This window comes from Montipora capricornis, chromosome 4 (genome assembly GCF_036669925.1).
Source record: "Montipora capricornis isolate CH-2021 chromosome 4, ASM3666992v2, whole genome shotgun sequence".
Classification (NCBI taxonomy): Eukaryota; Metazoa; Cnidaria; class Anthozoa; order Scleractinia; family Acroporidae; genus Montipora; species Montipora capricornis.
Window position 1 is genome coordinate 10077551 of NC_090886.1, and position 17350 is coordinate 10094900.

General features: G+C 39.0%; 1 protein-coding gene across 1 annotated transcript in view; it reads left to right on the forward strand.

Moving 5' to 3' along the window:
* The first annotated feature begins 6611 nt into the window (after positions 1-6611).
* LOC138046076 (uncharacterized) overlaps positions 6612-17350 on the forward strand; it is a 71811-nt gene continuing 61072 nt past the window's right edge. Inside the window, exons 1-2 of the mRNA XM_068892755.1 lie at positions 6612-6692; positions 9778-9832. The gene's annotated coding sequence lies outside the window, so the exon portion shown is untranslated. The remainder of the gene's footprint in view (positions 6693-9777; positions 9833-17350) is intronic.

The following is a 17350-nucleotide window of genomic DNA, read 5'->3' on the forward strand; positions in this document are numbered from 1 at the left end:
ATGTTTCTCGTTGTGGTTCTCCGAAGTTTAAACATTTTAAGTATATTAGGAGATGTGTTAATACTCAAGTGCACTTGTGAGTGAAAAGTATGCGCTTTCATGGCAACGTTGATTTCTTGTCGCCAGGTGGTACACCAATATGGCTGCTCGGGCAATACAAAATTCTATAACGTGGACCTTACCAGCTTCGGCAAATAACTCAGAAACATTGAACCACAAAGACCTCAGACTTGGTAAGGTTGTTTTTGCATAGGTCTTCCACAAAATCCGTTCTTGTTGTCCGGCTTCGGATCTACTTTTTATGGCGTGACATTGAAAACTATTTTCCATTTTACGGTAAGCTTACATACTTTTTTTTTTAGAATACGAAATATAGGGAAAGAGTATTTACAACGGAGAATTCCCCATTCTTCACATGGAAGCTTAATCCTTGCTTTATAATAAATAAGAGTATACAATTACCCTAGTTACCTGAATAGAGGGTAATGTGAAGTGCTAGATTTCTATCCCATATGAACCATTGTGAGCGTTAGCCCTACTGATGGAAATGGGCCCACACAAGGACAGAGAACAATTCTGACCAGGGGGAATTGAACCCCACGACCTTCGTGGGTTAGATCCTCCGCCGCTCCACCGACTGAGCTACAAGGTCAGACGGGGGCAGGCCGTGGGAACTGAAGATGTTAAAGTCACGGCAATGATCATGTTCAAGTACAAGGACAAGGTCTACGTTTAAACAAACGTTGGCTCGGTAGAGCGGTAGCTCCGCCGCTCGGTAGAGGCGGCGGAGATCTAACCCTAAGGTCGTGGTTCAATTCCCACCATGATCAGAGTTTTTCTCTGTCCTTGTGTGTGCCCATTTCCATCAGTAGGGCTAACGCTCACATGGTTCATATGGGATAGAAATCTAGCACTTCACATTACCCTCTATTCAGTTAACTCTGTTTAAAATATAAGTGCTACACGGCCAACGTTTGTTTAAACGTAAACCTTTCCTGTACTTGTACAATTAGCCTAAACTCGGGCCTGCAAAAATACATTGGTGTATGGTTAATTTAGCATTAAAGGAAAGAAAAGCAACTACAGAATGCAGGGCCACTTTTAACCATGGACCAAACGAGACGGCTCGTTTGGCTCGGCAGTGGAATGATTTGTTTTGCGTTAAGTGTTGGGTTCATATATATTTAGAGCGGCTCGTTTGGCTCAATAGTGGATAAAAGAACGAGGAATAATTTGTATGACGTCAAGTGTTGGGTTCATATATTTCGCGGCTCGTTTGGCTCGGCAGTGGATCAAAGAACGAAAGTATAAGTTTTTTAGTTTAAGTGTTGGGTTTTATATATTGAGCGGCTCGTTTGGCTCGGTAGTAGATAAAAGAACGAGGAATAATTTGTATGACGTCAAGTGTTGTGTTCATATATTTTGCGGCTCGTTTGGCTCGTCGCGCTCGGCTGTGGATCAAAGAACGCTATATTCTTCACACGATCTTGAGAAAAGTGTAGTTAACCGAACCGTAAAAAGAAAGCTAAAATTTTAAAAGAGTGCTTAAGCCTAATCACTGAAACGATCGCTTAGGCTTAATCAGTACACGAGTGTTTATTTTCACAGGATCTCGTAAACAAGTGTAGTTAACCTAACCGTAAAATGAAAGCTAAAATTTTAAAAGAGTGCTTAGGCCTAATCACTGAAACGAGCCCTTCGGTTTAAAATTAATGTGTAAATCAGTGCTATATTGTTCACACGAGACTTAACGTCATACAAATTATTCGCCTTTCTTTCATCCACATTGACATAAAGAGCGTATGAGCCTGCGAAAAAATTATTCCTCGTTCTTACATGCACTGGCGAGCCAGACGAGCCAAACGAGCCGCTAAATATATGAACCCAACACTTAACGCAAAACAATTTTTCCCACTGCCGAGCCAAACGCGCCGTCTCGTTTGGTCCATGGTTAAAAGTGGCCCTGTATTCTGTAGTTTAGCCTCGTGAATACCCGGACCTAGATTATCTTCATTACAGGTGGTGACAATGACCACTGGACCATGGAAACGAAGTAAAAATAGTGTATTTATTCCAAAATGGCTAAGTACATTGTTTTTTGCTGATCGATGGCATCTATCGATGGGTATTTTCACTCACTGTTTGAGAACGGAAACGCCAATTGAAAGGTTTAAGAGAAACGAAATGGCTCATCGAAACATCCTTTGCAGAAAAAAATGAAAGAGAAACGAAGTGAGATGTGAAAACATTTTTCCAGATGACCGACCTTTGGTGCAGTGGTGCACGTAAAGTCAGTCCAAGTTCCTTGAAGATGGCCATGCCAAATGAACTACTGTGAAGTATTTTAAACCCAATTATTCCATCAGAGATCAACCCTAGTATTGGAATTGGGCCCACCCAAGGACAGAGAAAAACTCTGACCAGGGTGGGATTTAAACCCATGGCCTTCCAATACTAAGGTTGGTCTCTGATGGAATAACTGGGTATAAAATACTTCACAGTAGTGTTAGACCTCACTCGAACTTGAAATCATCACTCGTTCGATTGATAAATGCTTAGCACAATGGCTGATTGAAAACATTGGCTCGATTCACAAAATGCATGTTTTTGGAAGGACTGAACAAACTGGTTCACAAGAAACAGGTCGATTGGAGTTTTCGTTCTCAGTCTGCAGTAATGTTCACAGTGGAACACAAGAACAAAGCGAGATCTAGAAATTACGTAGAAATTTCTCCTAGCCTTTAAAGCTTACCGTTCTCAAAGAAAAATAATCTGTGCACTTTATTAAATACTTTCAGATGTGAGGTTACTGTGGTAATCATCGCGGGCGAAAAGAATTCCGCACTAAATAAAGAATCCGGGATAAAGCTTCAACTTTCCAGCAATGGTCAATGAACGGCTCGATGACGCTGTGGCATCGCTCGCTCTCCTGAGGCGAGCAAGCCCGAATTCAAGTCGCGGGACAGGGAGGTCTTTTCAGGTTGCCACAAATACATCTCGCTACGGGAATTAAAAAACATTGCAATTTGTGACTACGAAGACTACTACGAAAAACAAGAAAACAACTTTAAAAAAGGAATGGGCCCTAATTGTTACCGTGGCTGCAAACGGCATCCCCGAAAAAAAATGATTGTTATCTGTTATCACAAATAATAGGCTTTTTGCAACAAACGATCACATGGTACAAAGTGCGCCATGCTGGAGGGCAAGCTCATTATTTTCCTCAGAGATTATGAGGGTAAGAGAAGTAATTCCTCATGTTGGCCCTATTCCCATCGTAATCCCTCTTAAGTTATTTTTAGATCTCCGAGATCCGATATTCCCACGAGGGTTAACTGATAGCCAATCATATGTCCCATGTTTACCAATTGACAGCTGAGCGAATTCCACGCAACGATTCGCGTCGTTCGCGATATACCATCAAACAAAAATGGCGGAGGATGTTGAGAAAAACGCGTATATACATTTTGTGGACGAACGTGACTTCAAGGAAGTAAGCGTAGTAGGAAAACGTAAGTCGAAAAAGAATCGTAAAGCTGATTTTGGAAACATGAAAGGAAAACTTGAATCAAGCGTCCTATACTGAAACTCTTGAGCCCGTTTCATCGGATTCAAGTCAATTTGTAAAGCACGTATGTTAAATATAGCTGTCTCTTTAAAAAATTATTTTACACTGTTTCGTACATGGCACAACCTTGATGTGTTATCATTGAAAACTAGACAGTTAAGCGATTTCAGTTACAGATGTTTGAAACCTGTATCTTGAAAGAATCGAGTTTATAAGTGATAGAACTTTGTAAACATTGGCAATTCTCAGACTACAGTGAAGAAGTAATATATCGCTGACTTGGTTAACGCGTTCTTGGTTTTCTTGGCGTGACTAAAATAGGACAACTCAATTCTTAGATATTTATAAATTGGACAGATAGATCTTACAACAGTACCAACATGAAAGGAAAACTGAACAGACAGTGCGATAAACATTTTTGAATACGTGGTATCGGATGGAAGTCAATTTGCAAAGCAAGAATGTTAAATATACCTGCATCTTTCAAATTATTAAACTCGGTTTCGTACATTGAACAGTGTTGAAATTGGTATCATTGTAAACAATACAGTGAAGCGATTTGATTGATATATCTTTGCATCTTGTATCTTGAAAGCAACGAGTTTTATAGGCGACAGAATTTTGGGTCGGTACATTTCGCTGACCCCCAGTCCATGGAATACCCAAATGGACTCCCCAAATATACTATTTCGAACGAGTGCTGTTGATCTATGTGTAGCAGCATCTCAAATAGTGCTTACTTAAGCCTCAACACCCATTTTAAACAGCATTGTTCAACAGTGTTTCAGTCTAAGCACCCATTTTTCGATTATTGTTGTGATGGCCGATTACTTCATGTTTCACCTTTTTAAAAGGGAGTGCTTGAACAATGTTGTTTTAAAATGGGTGTTGAGGCTTAAGTAAGCACTATTTGAGATGCTGCTTACACATAGATCAACAGTACTCGTTCGAAATAGTATTTTTAGTTCATTTGCATACGTGCCAACTCTCCGGATACGGAACGAATCTCCCGGTCTCCCGTACGGTTCATAAATCTCCCGTATAAAAACGACTCTGAACCTTTCACAGACGTTTCTCCATTCTAGACTCAAACTGCATCCCCACAGTTTAAAAAAAAAATCGATTTTTTCTAACTCGTTTCATTGTTTCTTAATGCATTTCTTCATCTCGGAGTTTCAAATTAAACACACGTTAATAGAACTAAACAAAATGGCTTCCTTTAGCTATCATAGCCATATAACCGATTGTTTGATTGGATCTCCGATTAACCAATAAAATTATTGACATAAGTACCCTGTTTTCCCGCAATTCATAATGGCGGCAGAATATTAGTGTATTCTGAAGGAGCTGCTGGGGGAAGGGTGGGTGCGTTTTTGGGGGAGAAGAGGGGCAGGGGTGGGGAGCCCAGAAGGAAAAAATCTCCAGATTTTAGATCTCCATAGGTTGGCATCTCTGCATGATGATTTGGGTAGTCCATGGACTGAGGGTTAGCGAAATGTACTGACTCGAATTTTGTACGCAATGAAATATCGCAGACTACAGTCACCAAGTAACGTATTCCTGACTTGGTCAACGCGTTTTCGTTCTCGATTTTCTTAGCGGACTTAAACTATGGTGACTTAATTCTATGATACTCATAAATTAGACAGCTAACGCTTTCAAACGGTACCACACATGACAGGAAAATTGCAATTGACAGCGCGATAAAAATTTTTGAAACCGTAAGATCGGATTGAAGTCAATTTGCAATGCACCCGTGTTAAATATAGCGCCCTCTTTCAAAATTATTTGACACGGTTTCCTACATTAGACAATCGTAAAATTGGTATCTGTGTGAATTACACAGTTAACCGATTTCCATGATATATGATTGCAAACTGTATCTTGACAGGAACGAGTTTTGTAAGCGACAGAATTTTGTAGAGGATGAGAAAGTGCGCACTACCGGTTTGATGGATTGGAAATTCTTCAAATTGGTATCATTGTAAACTAGACAGTTAAGCAATTCCAAGGATATATGTTTGAAACCTGTATCTTGTAGACTATGAATTTTATCAGGCCATGAAACTCAATTTTGAAAACGGAGAATGACATCGTACAAAATTTGTTGCACTTTCTCTCCTCCACGAAACTTCCACGTAACACGCGCGGTAACATTATCCGCGGGAAAATTGATATCATCTAAAAATAACCAAAGAGGGATTACGATGGGAATAGGGCCAATATGAGGGATTACTTCTCTTACTGTACCTTCATAATCTCTTGTTATTCCCCCATTGAGACATTAAACAAAGGCAAGTCGAGCTTGACTGGTTCAGGTCTTTTTGTTTTAATGTGCCAGTGGAGGAATAATAATGAGCTTGCCTTCCAGCATGGCGAATTTTCTACTATTGTTTGTTGCAAAAAGCCTATTACTCTATGCTCTTCTTGCTAACACCAGCGTGACCTGTTATATCGTTCTTCAGTAAAATATCTTAAGGGTGCTTACCATTTAGCCAAATAATCCGGATGGAATGATCGTTGCATAAAGGTAAGCGATTTTCCGAATTTAATGACCAACCGGATGAGAATGGCACTTAACATTTACTTCTCGGCACTTTTACTGGATCTTGTAAGAAAGGGTCCGGAAAAGGAACGATTCTCGCAAATGGTTAAGGGATTTTCCCAAATTCCATTCCGAACGGAAAAAGCGGACTACCACTGGAGGTTAGAATCTCTGTACGGTGGCCAATTTACATTATCAACTCCGTTGATAAAACCAAATTTTTGTATACTACTTCCCCACCGACGCAGCACCACAGTTTCTTTAGAAACTACCCCTTCTACCACTGGAGGTTGTCCACAATTTCGGAAAATAGTTACCGGAAAATTGCCTATCCAATTTTTGACCTCAAACCGAAATTTCCGGATTTTTTGGCTAATTAAATGCACAGTCTGCACAGTTTTCCAGTTGACATCAAATCCCAACGGATATATTAAGTCGCGCTTCGTTAATTTTGCACGTCCGTGTATTTTCTATCTTTCACTGACGTCAATACTGACTCGGGAACCCAAACACTTTTTCCGATTTTTCTCAGTGAGTCAAGTTAAAGAGGGTGCGGCAAAGTTTGACGAATCATTTGCGGTAAGTTTTTCTTCTGTATATTATTTTGCTTTTGAGTGACCTGTATTGGTTCTTAATACTCGGCAAATTCAACCTTAGTGCGTGATGTGCATTTTAAGTTTTGATTAGAATTTTCATGAATTAACGTTTTTTTGAAAACAGCAAAGCAAACTAAGATTTTGAGCTAGAGTATGGAGTCTGAAACAACTACAACACAAACCGCGTTGAAAAGAATTTCATCCGGTTGAACGGTCCAGCTTCTTATTAACGTAGCTTCGTGTTACATAACCGTTGAGCGTGGTCGTTTCGCCAGCGAAATTGCCTTTTTAATGTAAACTTAAACCTAATTTCATTGCTTAAATTCAGCCCAGTCAAAATGTGCTGGCAGCCGGCTATTTGGCCGCATACAGCGAAATATCTGTCGCTTACTTCACACTTGTCCGTCTTGTATTCAGGACGAGGTAATTGTTTCGAGTTGTTGTTCGTCACTGTAAATTACAAATTATACTTCTAGAGTATTATCATTGTTCTTACCATGTTGTCCCTTTAATCACTATGTTTCGACTGCGTACTGCTAGCCTTCAGAGTTTCTCAAGCTATAAGGTCTCTTCTAAACTTCTAGTTCAAATTGTAACTAAACAATCACCTAACCCCGAGCTGCCCACGACATAGTCAGCCCAAGCTCAAAATGTTAGGAGTTGAGTGTAACGTGACATATACTATATTTTACATAACTACGCGAAACGTGACTCCCGCCTTACAGCATATGGAGGTGTTGTGTTACAACGGTTTGAATTTCTAAAGGTTTGTATGGGAAGGCAACGGCTTTGCTGGAAAAGTCAATTATTCTTATATTTTGTGAATAAAACCCACTTACCCTGTTGCCTTGTTGTATTCTTTGTTGTTTGCCAGCTTCTCAGGCAGTGGGTTTCCACTGCTAACGATAAGTCGCCGAAATCGCTTTAGATCGGCCTGAGAAGCTGGCAAACAACTAAGAATACAACACGGCAACAGGGTAAGTAGATTTTATTCAAAAAATATAATAATAATTGACTTTTCCAGCAAAGCCGTTGCCTTGCCATTACAAATTCAAACCGTTTGTAACAGAACACCTCCATATGCTATAAGGCGTGAGTCACGTTTCGCGTAGTTATGAAATATGACTTTTTAAGGATTAAACCACTGCAAAAACCGTGTACGATCAAAACTTGCTCTACGTTGGATCAAAATAGATCGTGACCACACCAAAAAAAAGCTTTAAGAATAGAAAATATACTGCAAAGGTTGGTCAAGACAACGTGAACATAGGCGTTGTTGCAATATTTCGGCTGGCCAACACCAGCCTTCTTCAGGTTTATTGAATGGATAAATGCTTGTTACAAGATCTTTATATTCACCGGAAATGACATAAAAAGGCTACGTGATGTGTCATAAAAACGGAAATGCATAAAAAAGAGGAGAGAGAATAATACATGATAACAAGATGAAAAAAACAAAAGAAAATTAAAAGGTAGCGAAACTAAATTACATTTCATGCAGGCTCCAGTGTTTTTCCTCTGTGTATGAGGAATGCCTCACGAGCCTTTCTGATGGAGTCACGACTAGTGTGCAGTTGTTCGAGCGGTGTAAGGATCACATGATCCTTATACCGCTCGAACAATCTTGTTATCATGTATTATTCTCTCTCCTCTTTTTTATGCATTTCCGTTTTTATGACACATCACGTAGCCTTTTTATGTCATTTCCGGTGAATATAAGGATCTTGTAACAAGCATTTATCCATTCAATAAACCTGAAGAAGGCTGGTGTTGGCCAGCCGAAATATTGCAACAACGCCTATGTTCACGTTGTCTTGACCAACCTTTGCAGTATATTTTCTATGAAATATGGTATATGTCACGTTAAACTCAACTTCTAACATTTTAAGCTTGGGCTGCCTGTGGTGACGTTGGCGCAAGCACTCCGCAAATTTCTAAATTTTTTCGTACAGTATCAGGTATGTAGCCCCGGAAACCCATAGTTTTGCATTGAGATAATATATTGCTCAAACGATTTGAAGAGTTTAATTGAAGGCTATTGAAATTTTAATTTTTTCTCACTTTAACAGTTGAGAAGTACTTGCTTGTACTATAGTTATCCTTTTTTCCAATAATGCTCCTGGTGGAATATAACTTCAGTTTGAAAACTGAAGGTCTTGTGTGACTTTTTATTACTGTTATCTTAATGCTATCTAATAGGGGCTCAATTTACCCTAAAATGCACCAGATGCCATTTGAAGCCAATATTTTCAAACTTTACCAGGGAAGCATGCCCCCCGGGACTCCCCTAGCATGCAACTAATACTATAGCCAGCTTGCCTACTACTCAAAAATATTTTGACTGGGCTGACCACTGGAAGTTGTCCACAATTTCGGTCCACTAGTTTCCGGAAAACTGCCTTTCCATTTGACCTCAAACCGAAATTTCCGGATCTTTTGGCTAAATGGAAAGCATCCAAGGTGTTGTTCAAACTATTCAGAGGCCACGATTTGATAGTCGTGGAAATCTTCCACAAACTTGTCAGCGAACACAATGCCTCCGATTGACAGTTTAATCCCAACGGATATGTTAATTTTGCACAGCAATATATAAAATAATTAGAATAGTACGCGCACTCTCATTGGTCAATAGCTGTGTTTAGATGAGAGTTTGTAAACGCGGCTATGACATCTCAGGAATGATTTGTTATGTCTTGTCAGACGCGTGTTTTTGATTGGTTGGAAATATGAGCGTGTGTCAAGAAAATCTGTTTCAATCAAAAAGTGAAAAAAACTAGCATTTTCCTTCATTTGTTGAATTATCTTTGAGAAATATTTTATAAAAGCAATAAAAGCTTTTTTCCTGTGTTTGCATAGCCTGATATATACACGAGAGGGGTTGGGAGAATTTTCGACAGTTATGCAAACCCTCGAGTTCGTCTTGGGTTTGCATAACTGTCTCGAATTCTCCCACCCCCTCTCGTGTTTATACCAGGCTATGCAAACACCGAAAACGTTTTCTTTTAAATAATCGTTCTCTGACGTCAATACTGACTCGGGAACCCAAACATGTTTTCCGGTTTTTTCAGTGAGTCAAGTTAAAGAGGTTCCGGCAAAACGTGGAAGTTTGACGAATCATTTGCGGTAAGTTTTTCTTCTCTGAATATTACTTTGCTTTTGAGTGACCTGTATTGGGTCTTAATACTAGGGAAATTCAACCTTTACTGTGCGCGATGTGCATTTTAAATTGTGATTAGAATTCACATGAATTCACGTTTTTTTGAAAACAGCAAAGCAAACTGAGATTTTGAGCTAGACTGTGGAGTCTGAAACAACTACAACACAAACCGCGTTGAAAAGAATTTCGTCCGGTTGAACGTTTTCCAGCTTGTCCAGCTTAAATTAACTTACTATAGCTTCCTATTACACCGTTGAGCGTGGTCGTTTCGCCAGCGAAATGGCCTTTTTAATATAAACTTAAACCTAATCTCGTTGCTTAAAACCTTATTTGCAATCATACCAAACAGCAAACTTGACTAAACCGTAAATACAGAACGACTCGTTGCCATTTACCTCTTGCTGCTAATGCATAAGACAAAACAGTCAATGACGTTTTATCGCTCTTAATTTCTGCGTTTTATACATGGCCACATTTATTTGGGGCTATTCCTCAAGGATCTTGACGGAGGCTAACCGTGCTTTCTTTGACTTCATTGCGATACGAACTTTAGAAACAAGCCGGGCTAACATAGTACGAACATTGCAGTTGGTCGCAAATTTCTTTTATGTTCAAGAATAATTCACTCAAACAAATTAAACTTTTATAAATAAATGAAAGTTTTATTTGAAAATCGATTCTGGTTCAAGTGTGATTAAATATGTGCAAATTTCTTCGTTTGATGGAGTATTTAGAAAGTGATATGCAAATTGTTTCTGGGCAAGACGTCGATACGAACACTTCCCGGTTTATTAGGCGTAACAGGTTACTCAGGCATTCACTCAAACAAATTAAACGTTTATAAATAAATGAACGTTTTATTTTAAAGTCGTTTCTGCTTCAAGTGTGATTATTAATATGCGCAAATTTCTTCGTTTGATGACGTATTTAGAAACTGATTTGCAAATTGTTTCTGGGCAAGACGTCAATATGAACACTCTCCAGCACATTTTTTTTTGGTACTCTACATATTAAACGACGACGTGAAATCACCAAATATTTGCGGTTTTGATGACAACGTAAACATGCAACAGAAAATCTTTCAGTTTCCATTTTTACTCTGAAACCGCTTGTACCGATTTACTTTTAGGATACTTCATTCACATTGTTCGGCGTGAACGAGATGAAGTAATCGCGAAAGAATTAGTTATATTTTGAGGTGACGTTTTCGTTGACGTCGCCGAATGTCAGGAAGGCCGATTGTTATTTTTCCTTTACTTCAATATTAAACCATATTGCTTTATTTCAAAAATTTGACCTACGTCAACAAAACAAGAATTTTGCTCCTTGAAAAAATGTTAGAAAAACAAACTCCTTATAATTCTTTACTTTAAGGGTATACTGTCGATTTATTCTATCAAATAAAAGGTGCAATTCTCTGTAGACCTTATTCATAAATGGACGTCAATTTATGATTCTTTTGTCCAAGTGCAAATTAGCCTACCAAGCCTCCTTTTAGAGCAAGAATGCTCTTCAATTCACTGTATGGTATGGCTTGGTAGGCTAATTTGCACTTGGACAAAAGAATCATAAATTGACCTCCATTTGTGATTAAGGTCTATAGCGAAGATCTCGTTGACGTCACGTATAGAGGTTTGGCACGGCGGCCATGTTGCATGGCAGGAACAATGTAAAATGTTTTGCATTAGAGAGAACATTTGTTCCCACAGGAAAAATAATCTATTGTTCTTGCCATGCAACATGGCTGCCGTGCAAAACCTCTATTGTTATTAAATGTGCTAACCAGAGCCTCATTGGCTGTCGAAACAATAAGTCTTTTGTTTCTGTGACTGGCAGATTTGAATAACAAAAGCAATGTTTGTAAACAGATATGTTCCATATAAGAATTGAATGTTTAATGTTGCTTATACAATATTTTATGCGGTAAAAACATTTGTGATAGCTTCGAAATTTCATTTCGCACAATTGCGTAGGAATGCGTTAAATGAAATCGCATCCATCTTTAAATTTGTTAGAAAACAATATGAAATTACCTTGCAAGGAAGAGGCCCCAAAGGAAATCGAAGACGGTTCTTTTGAGAAGCGCATTGCAAGTATGATATCGCTGTTCTCCATTCCTTGGAGCTTAATGTCTGAAAACGAGGAACGTATAGTCTCTTTTTCGACACGGTTTGTGTGCGGTACGGCCAGAAGACGTTGAAAGCAGTCAGAGATTACGAGAAGAATCTATCATTGGATATTGGATTCCTACAGAAATGCCAGCTTAAATTGCACATTTACCCTATAAATTTCCTTGATGTCAAACTTAGCAGACCCGAAAAAGCAATTAGTAATATCATCAAAGAATAAGGAATTGTGAACAGGCACGGCATCGGCCCCGTGGTAACATAAACCCGCTTACAGGGAACTTTTTTGTTCGCAATTTAACTTGTACACAGAAAGCTTTCATTCTCTATTTTCGAATTCCCCATAATAACACTTTGCTTGCCCCCCAAATTTTGCAGAAACCATTGTTTTCAAATGCTCTTGGGAATATGCAGTGTCCCCAAGAGCATTTGAAAACAATAGTTTATGCAAAATTTGGGGGGCAAACAAAGTGTACTATGGGGAATTCGAAAATAGAGAATTAATGACAGTGCATCATTTTGAGCTGTGCGTGCGTGACGAGGTGACAATATTTCAGTGTTTCTGTATTCACTCAACACTCTGCTCTCTTCTGTGACAACCTCGTAGCATTCCGTCCTATGCAATAACTGTGTACTGCTGTTACTATTCTACAAAATCGGAAATTCAGAAAATCATCAAGGCCTGTTCAACTATTGATAGTCTCCTATCATCAGTGAAGACGAGGTTGGATTGAAGAAGGTATGTTAATATTTATTACATCAGTTATATGTTCCGTGTAACTTATGCACTACAAAGCACTCCACTTGAAAAGTATAGGACCTTTATGTGCATCAAATCATTTACCCTTGTAGTTTCGTGGAAAGTGGTGCAAAAAGAAATCATTCAATATTAACACAGCAGAATTAAGAAACTCAACATAATTATAACCAATTATCTATTCACTAGGCGTGGAGTCGAAGGTGAAACGACGAAATTTCGTAAGTTTGTGGGGTTGAGAGGGCAACCGAATGCAAACCCAGCGCTCTAATTTCAGGATTACGCTGTCTTCTTGTAATAAATCGTTTCTCATTATGCAACGTTTATCTCAGCGAAGTTGAAAGGAACTGAAATCGTCACCCATGCGTCATTCCTTGTCTTGTAATGACATTGTCGTATAATTTTGTACTGTGAATTGCATGGAACATTGCCATGTTCGTAACTGCAGCTCTTTGTTGATGCACGGCGAGGCCGAGTGAAATTTGCTAGTAACCGGATTGTTATGGTTTTTCCTGGCCTTAGCCTGCGCAGCAAGCGTCCGGGGGTTTCACAGAAGAGAAAGATTTCGTTGATTTTTTACTCGGTCAGAATCAGGGACATGATCACATCGAAAAGCCCGCTTCTCAGTCTTTCTCTTCTGCGAAACCGCCATGGAAAATTGCCACGGAGGTCACTCTTGGTCTCGGTGTCAGTGAATAGTCCGAACGTACAAAGGTCATAAAAAACAAAAAAACAAATTGTATTAATAACTGTGATCTCAATTAGAAGAGGGTTACCGTGTCACACTTGTATTTCAACTGGGCCGGATAACTATTAATTCCCATATATTCCATGCATCAGAGCGTTAGCTTTAATAATGGGAATGGGCTCACCTCCCCACCGAAACAGCATCACAACTGTTTCATTAGAAATTAAACCCCTTTCACACATTTTATTATCTGAATACACTGGCAAATTGGATAAATAGATCTTCTCATCATGAACAACTTTAGTTCGTCACCTAGCATTTCTACATCGCACCATTTTACATGTGCCGAATCAAAGGTAAATGAGCGAAAACAATAGATTTTTCTTATTCAGTGCATTAGATTCGGCAAATGTAAAATGCGACGTTTAAAACGGGCCTTATACAAAGATTGGTTTGAATGTGCATAACAAGGTATTCTTACCTATCATCAAACCGGATGTCATTGTGTATCAGCGTCGCATTTCTGGTGCTATATTTCCCTTTGTATGAAATGAAATTTAAGCCCTAAAAATTAAGAGAATCGTGCTTTTGCAAATGTCCTCTGGCCATGAAGTTTTGTGGCTTCGTACACCTTCGGCGTTGATGCCATAACAGATTCACAATTCAGAGTTTTTGTACTGATCATTTACGATCCACATTTACGATCCATCCAGGCAGTGTTACACTGTGCAATCTTTCGTGCAACTTGTCTCGCAACACAATTTCTTCAAACGTTCTCACATTATGAAGCAAAATGTTTTACGGGTGTTAAACTGAGCAACGTTTCTTGCAACTTGTCTCATGTGGTGAAAGGAACATTTTGATTAGCTGGTGACGCAAACCGTTGCGACACATGTTGCACGGCAGATGTAACACTGTGCAATGCTTAAAAAATTTGTTGCAACCGTTGCAGAAAGTAGAACTCAATTCTACTTTCCGAAACGGTTTCTGCAACTGGTTTCGCAAGCCTTTTGGCCGTTGCAAGGTATGTTACATTGGACAATGGTTCGTGCAACTTTTGTCGCAATGGCGTTGCGAGACAAGTGTCACGCTATTTTAGTCAAAATCAAAACACTAATAGATCGTTTTCACGTGACGTCATTATTTTCTAAAATCCAAAACTAAAGAGCCACGAAAGTTTTTATCCTCATCAGGCATAAGAGGCGGTAAATTTATATCCATTTGCAATTTTAAAGCTCAATAGCGTGCTTCGTTTGGAAACCAGAGCATTTTGAATTTCTGAGTTATGGCGGTGCGTGACACGAGGCGACGATCGAGTTTGTTGAGAAATATATTCATATCTCATGATTTGAACCTTTTTAGAAGTTAAAGCATTAGGAAAAGTGCTTAGGTAAATAGCTGTTTGTTCAGTACAGATGATCACTCGCCTAGATAGCCAAAGTAAGTTCCAGATGTTGACACTATTTTCGGGCCGCCATATTGGTGCACCACGGGAGGTACACCAACATGGCGTTTTCATACTGGGCTCTGTAAATTTCTGCGAAACATTTCAACGAATATCTGAAGTTTGGGGAAACGCACAGGCCAAAAACTTGGAGAAGTGTCTTCTTCATTTATCTTCTACAACATCACGAATTCTTGAATTTTTCCACAGGATGGTTTTCGATTTATTTTTTTATTGCGTGACAGTGAAACGATCTATAGAAGTCTTAGCACCAATGAAGACCAAAAATAATGCTGCAGTTTTGTTTCGAATGGCCATTGAAGTGCACTGAAGCTATTCTTTGTTTTTTGCGAACAAGGATGGAGGGGATGGAAATGGATTGAAACTTGAAAAAATTGGCCAGTTTTTTTCAAGTTTGGAGACGTTGTCCTCTGAAAGTCGCCAAGAGTTAATACGAATCGCTCTTTGTGCTATATTATATTTCTTATCATCGCAATGACTTGTCAGGAATGTTACACGTATGAGCTTGAGTACTAATTTAGACTTTTACCCAGTTTTGACCTAAAAACAGTAAATTTAGCATAACATGGTCCCTTTAAGAACGACAATATCAGAAACACGTTTGTTAAATTTGATGTGGGCCTCAGTTATTCTGAATACACCAACAAACTCTGTTATTTTGTTTACTTTGTCGACTTCGTCTCGGGAAACATCAGGATTCTAGGGAAAAGAAAACTGTTTCCCTCGTGACCATACGTTAAGTGTATATTGTTTGTCTCATTAAGGCTCTTTTTAATGCCGAAACAACAAGAAGCAGTCTGCCGGTGGCACTTTGCCGTTTCACATAAACGCAGTGGAAAAATCTCTCCTGTTGGTTAAAACGGTTGGGATTTTAAACAAGCGAAACGGCAATACGCTGCATGGTCACCAGAAAATGTGAGTCCCCAAGTAGACCCCTTTACAGTTAGGAGGCAGTGTGGTCCAGTGGTTAGGGCGTTGGGTTTGCATGCGGCTGCTCCGGGTTCAAATCCCGTTCTATCCTCTGGCTTGGATTTGTTTCTGGTTGTCCTGGATTCAACTCTACCACGCTTTGTAAATAGCCAACTGGTTGCCTCCCGCCAGTTGGGGTTCTTAGTAATGTTTCTGTTAAGTTTGAATTGTTACTTTTCACCTTGTTGACAGTGGAGTGCCTGTAAACTAGCTTGATAGCTAAGTGTACTTCCACTATAAAGAAAGAAAGCATTTAGTTACGTGGCCTTTGAATGAAAGTGAGGCTGGTGTTGAACTTGTTGTGATACAGGCCTCCCTCCTTTTCTTATGTTAATGATGTTGTTGTGAGGCTATTGAGTAAGAATTTACATAAGAAAGCAGTGAGGTTTCTATGAAAACAAGGTCAAATCCAGCCTCACTTTCATTCATAGGCCAGGTAACTAAGCACACAACTGTAAAATGGTCTAGTAAGGTCTCGTCATAGGTTCGACGTGTCAGTTTTTAAAACTATCTTATTTCACTTTTCTTGACGTTAACAATGTTTTAAAAACAAATTTCGAACAAATAAATTTGTTTGTAAACATAATTTCCTTCGTTTTAAACTTATTCTGTTGTAAGAGTGAAGGTTCCCTTAATTTAAAGTACTACTACGACCAAAAAATCAATTTTTATTTTTCTTTGGATTTCAAAACTATGTTAACTAAACAGTAAGTAACCCAAGTTTTAAGGCTTAATTTAAAAACGACACCTGTTTATTTCAACTGCAATTTTCCTGTTTAATGGTCCGCCATTTCTAACTTGAAAATCTGAGAGAGCTGGCTGGGTCGAGGAGAAAATCATGTCAAAGATCGTATACGCGTGTGTACGCTGCTGAATTAAGCTCTTGTTTTGCATGTACAATAAGCTGTGTTTACACGCTGAAATTTTAAGCTGGTGGGTAAATGACGTCACGTTTCCCTAGATCCAACCCTCTGAGCTCCAATCAGTCAGTTTTGAACGTGAGTAATTAGGCGGAACTCAAAGTAAACAGCCTATGGATGAATATCAAAGCTCAAAATTTTGCCAGTCATGTATTGAGCAATCACACTTTCAAAATCTTTGATCAGCGCATTTGAATATTTTGTTCCCGGTATTGCATTGGATCTGTTGTCATAGAAAGATTCAATAGATACATTTAGCGAAACGTTTATGGCAAGCTGCAAACGTCGAACTAAAATTTTCATTTTGCCAAAAATGAATAAAAGACAAGTTTAATTTCGAGGTGACTGAACGCAGTTTTTAACCCTTGTACTACCATTTCTGCCATATTTATGCAGTTTTTGCGGAGAAGCTCAAACTTGCTCATTCATAAGACTTAGTGCTACCACGAAGAGAGTTTCTATATTTGTCAATTAATGTGCTCTGCATGCTGTTTCCATGGCACATCTGTAACACAGCTAGATTAAAACAAGGCCTAAAGGATGCTTATTCCTCATCTGT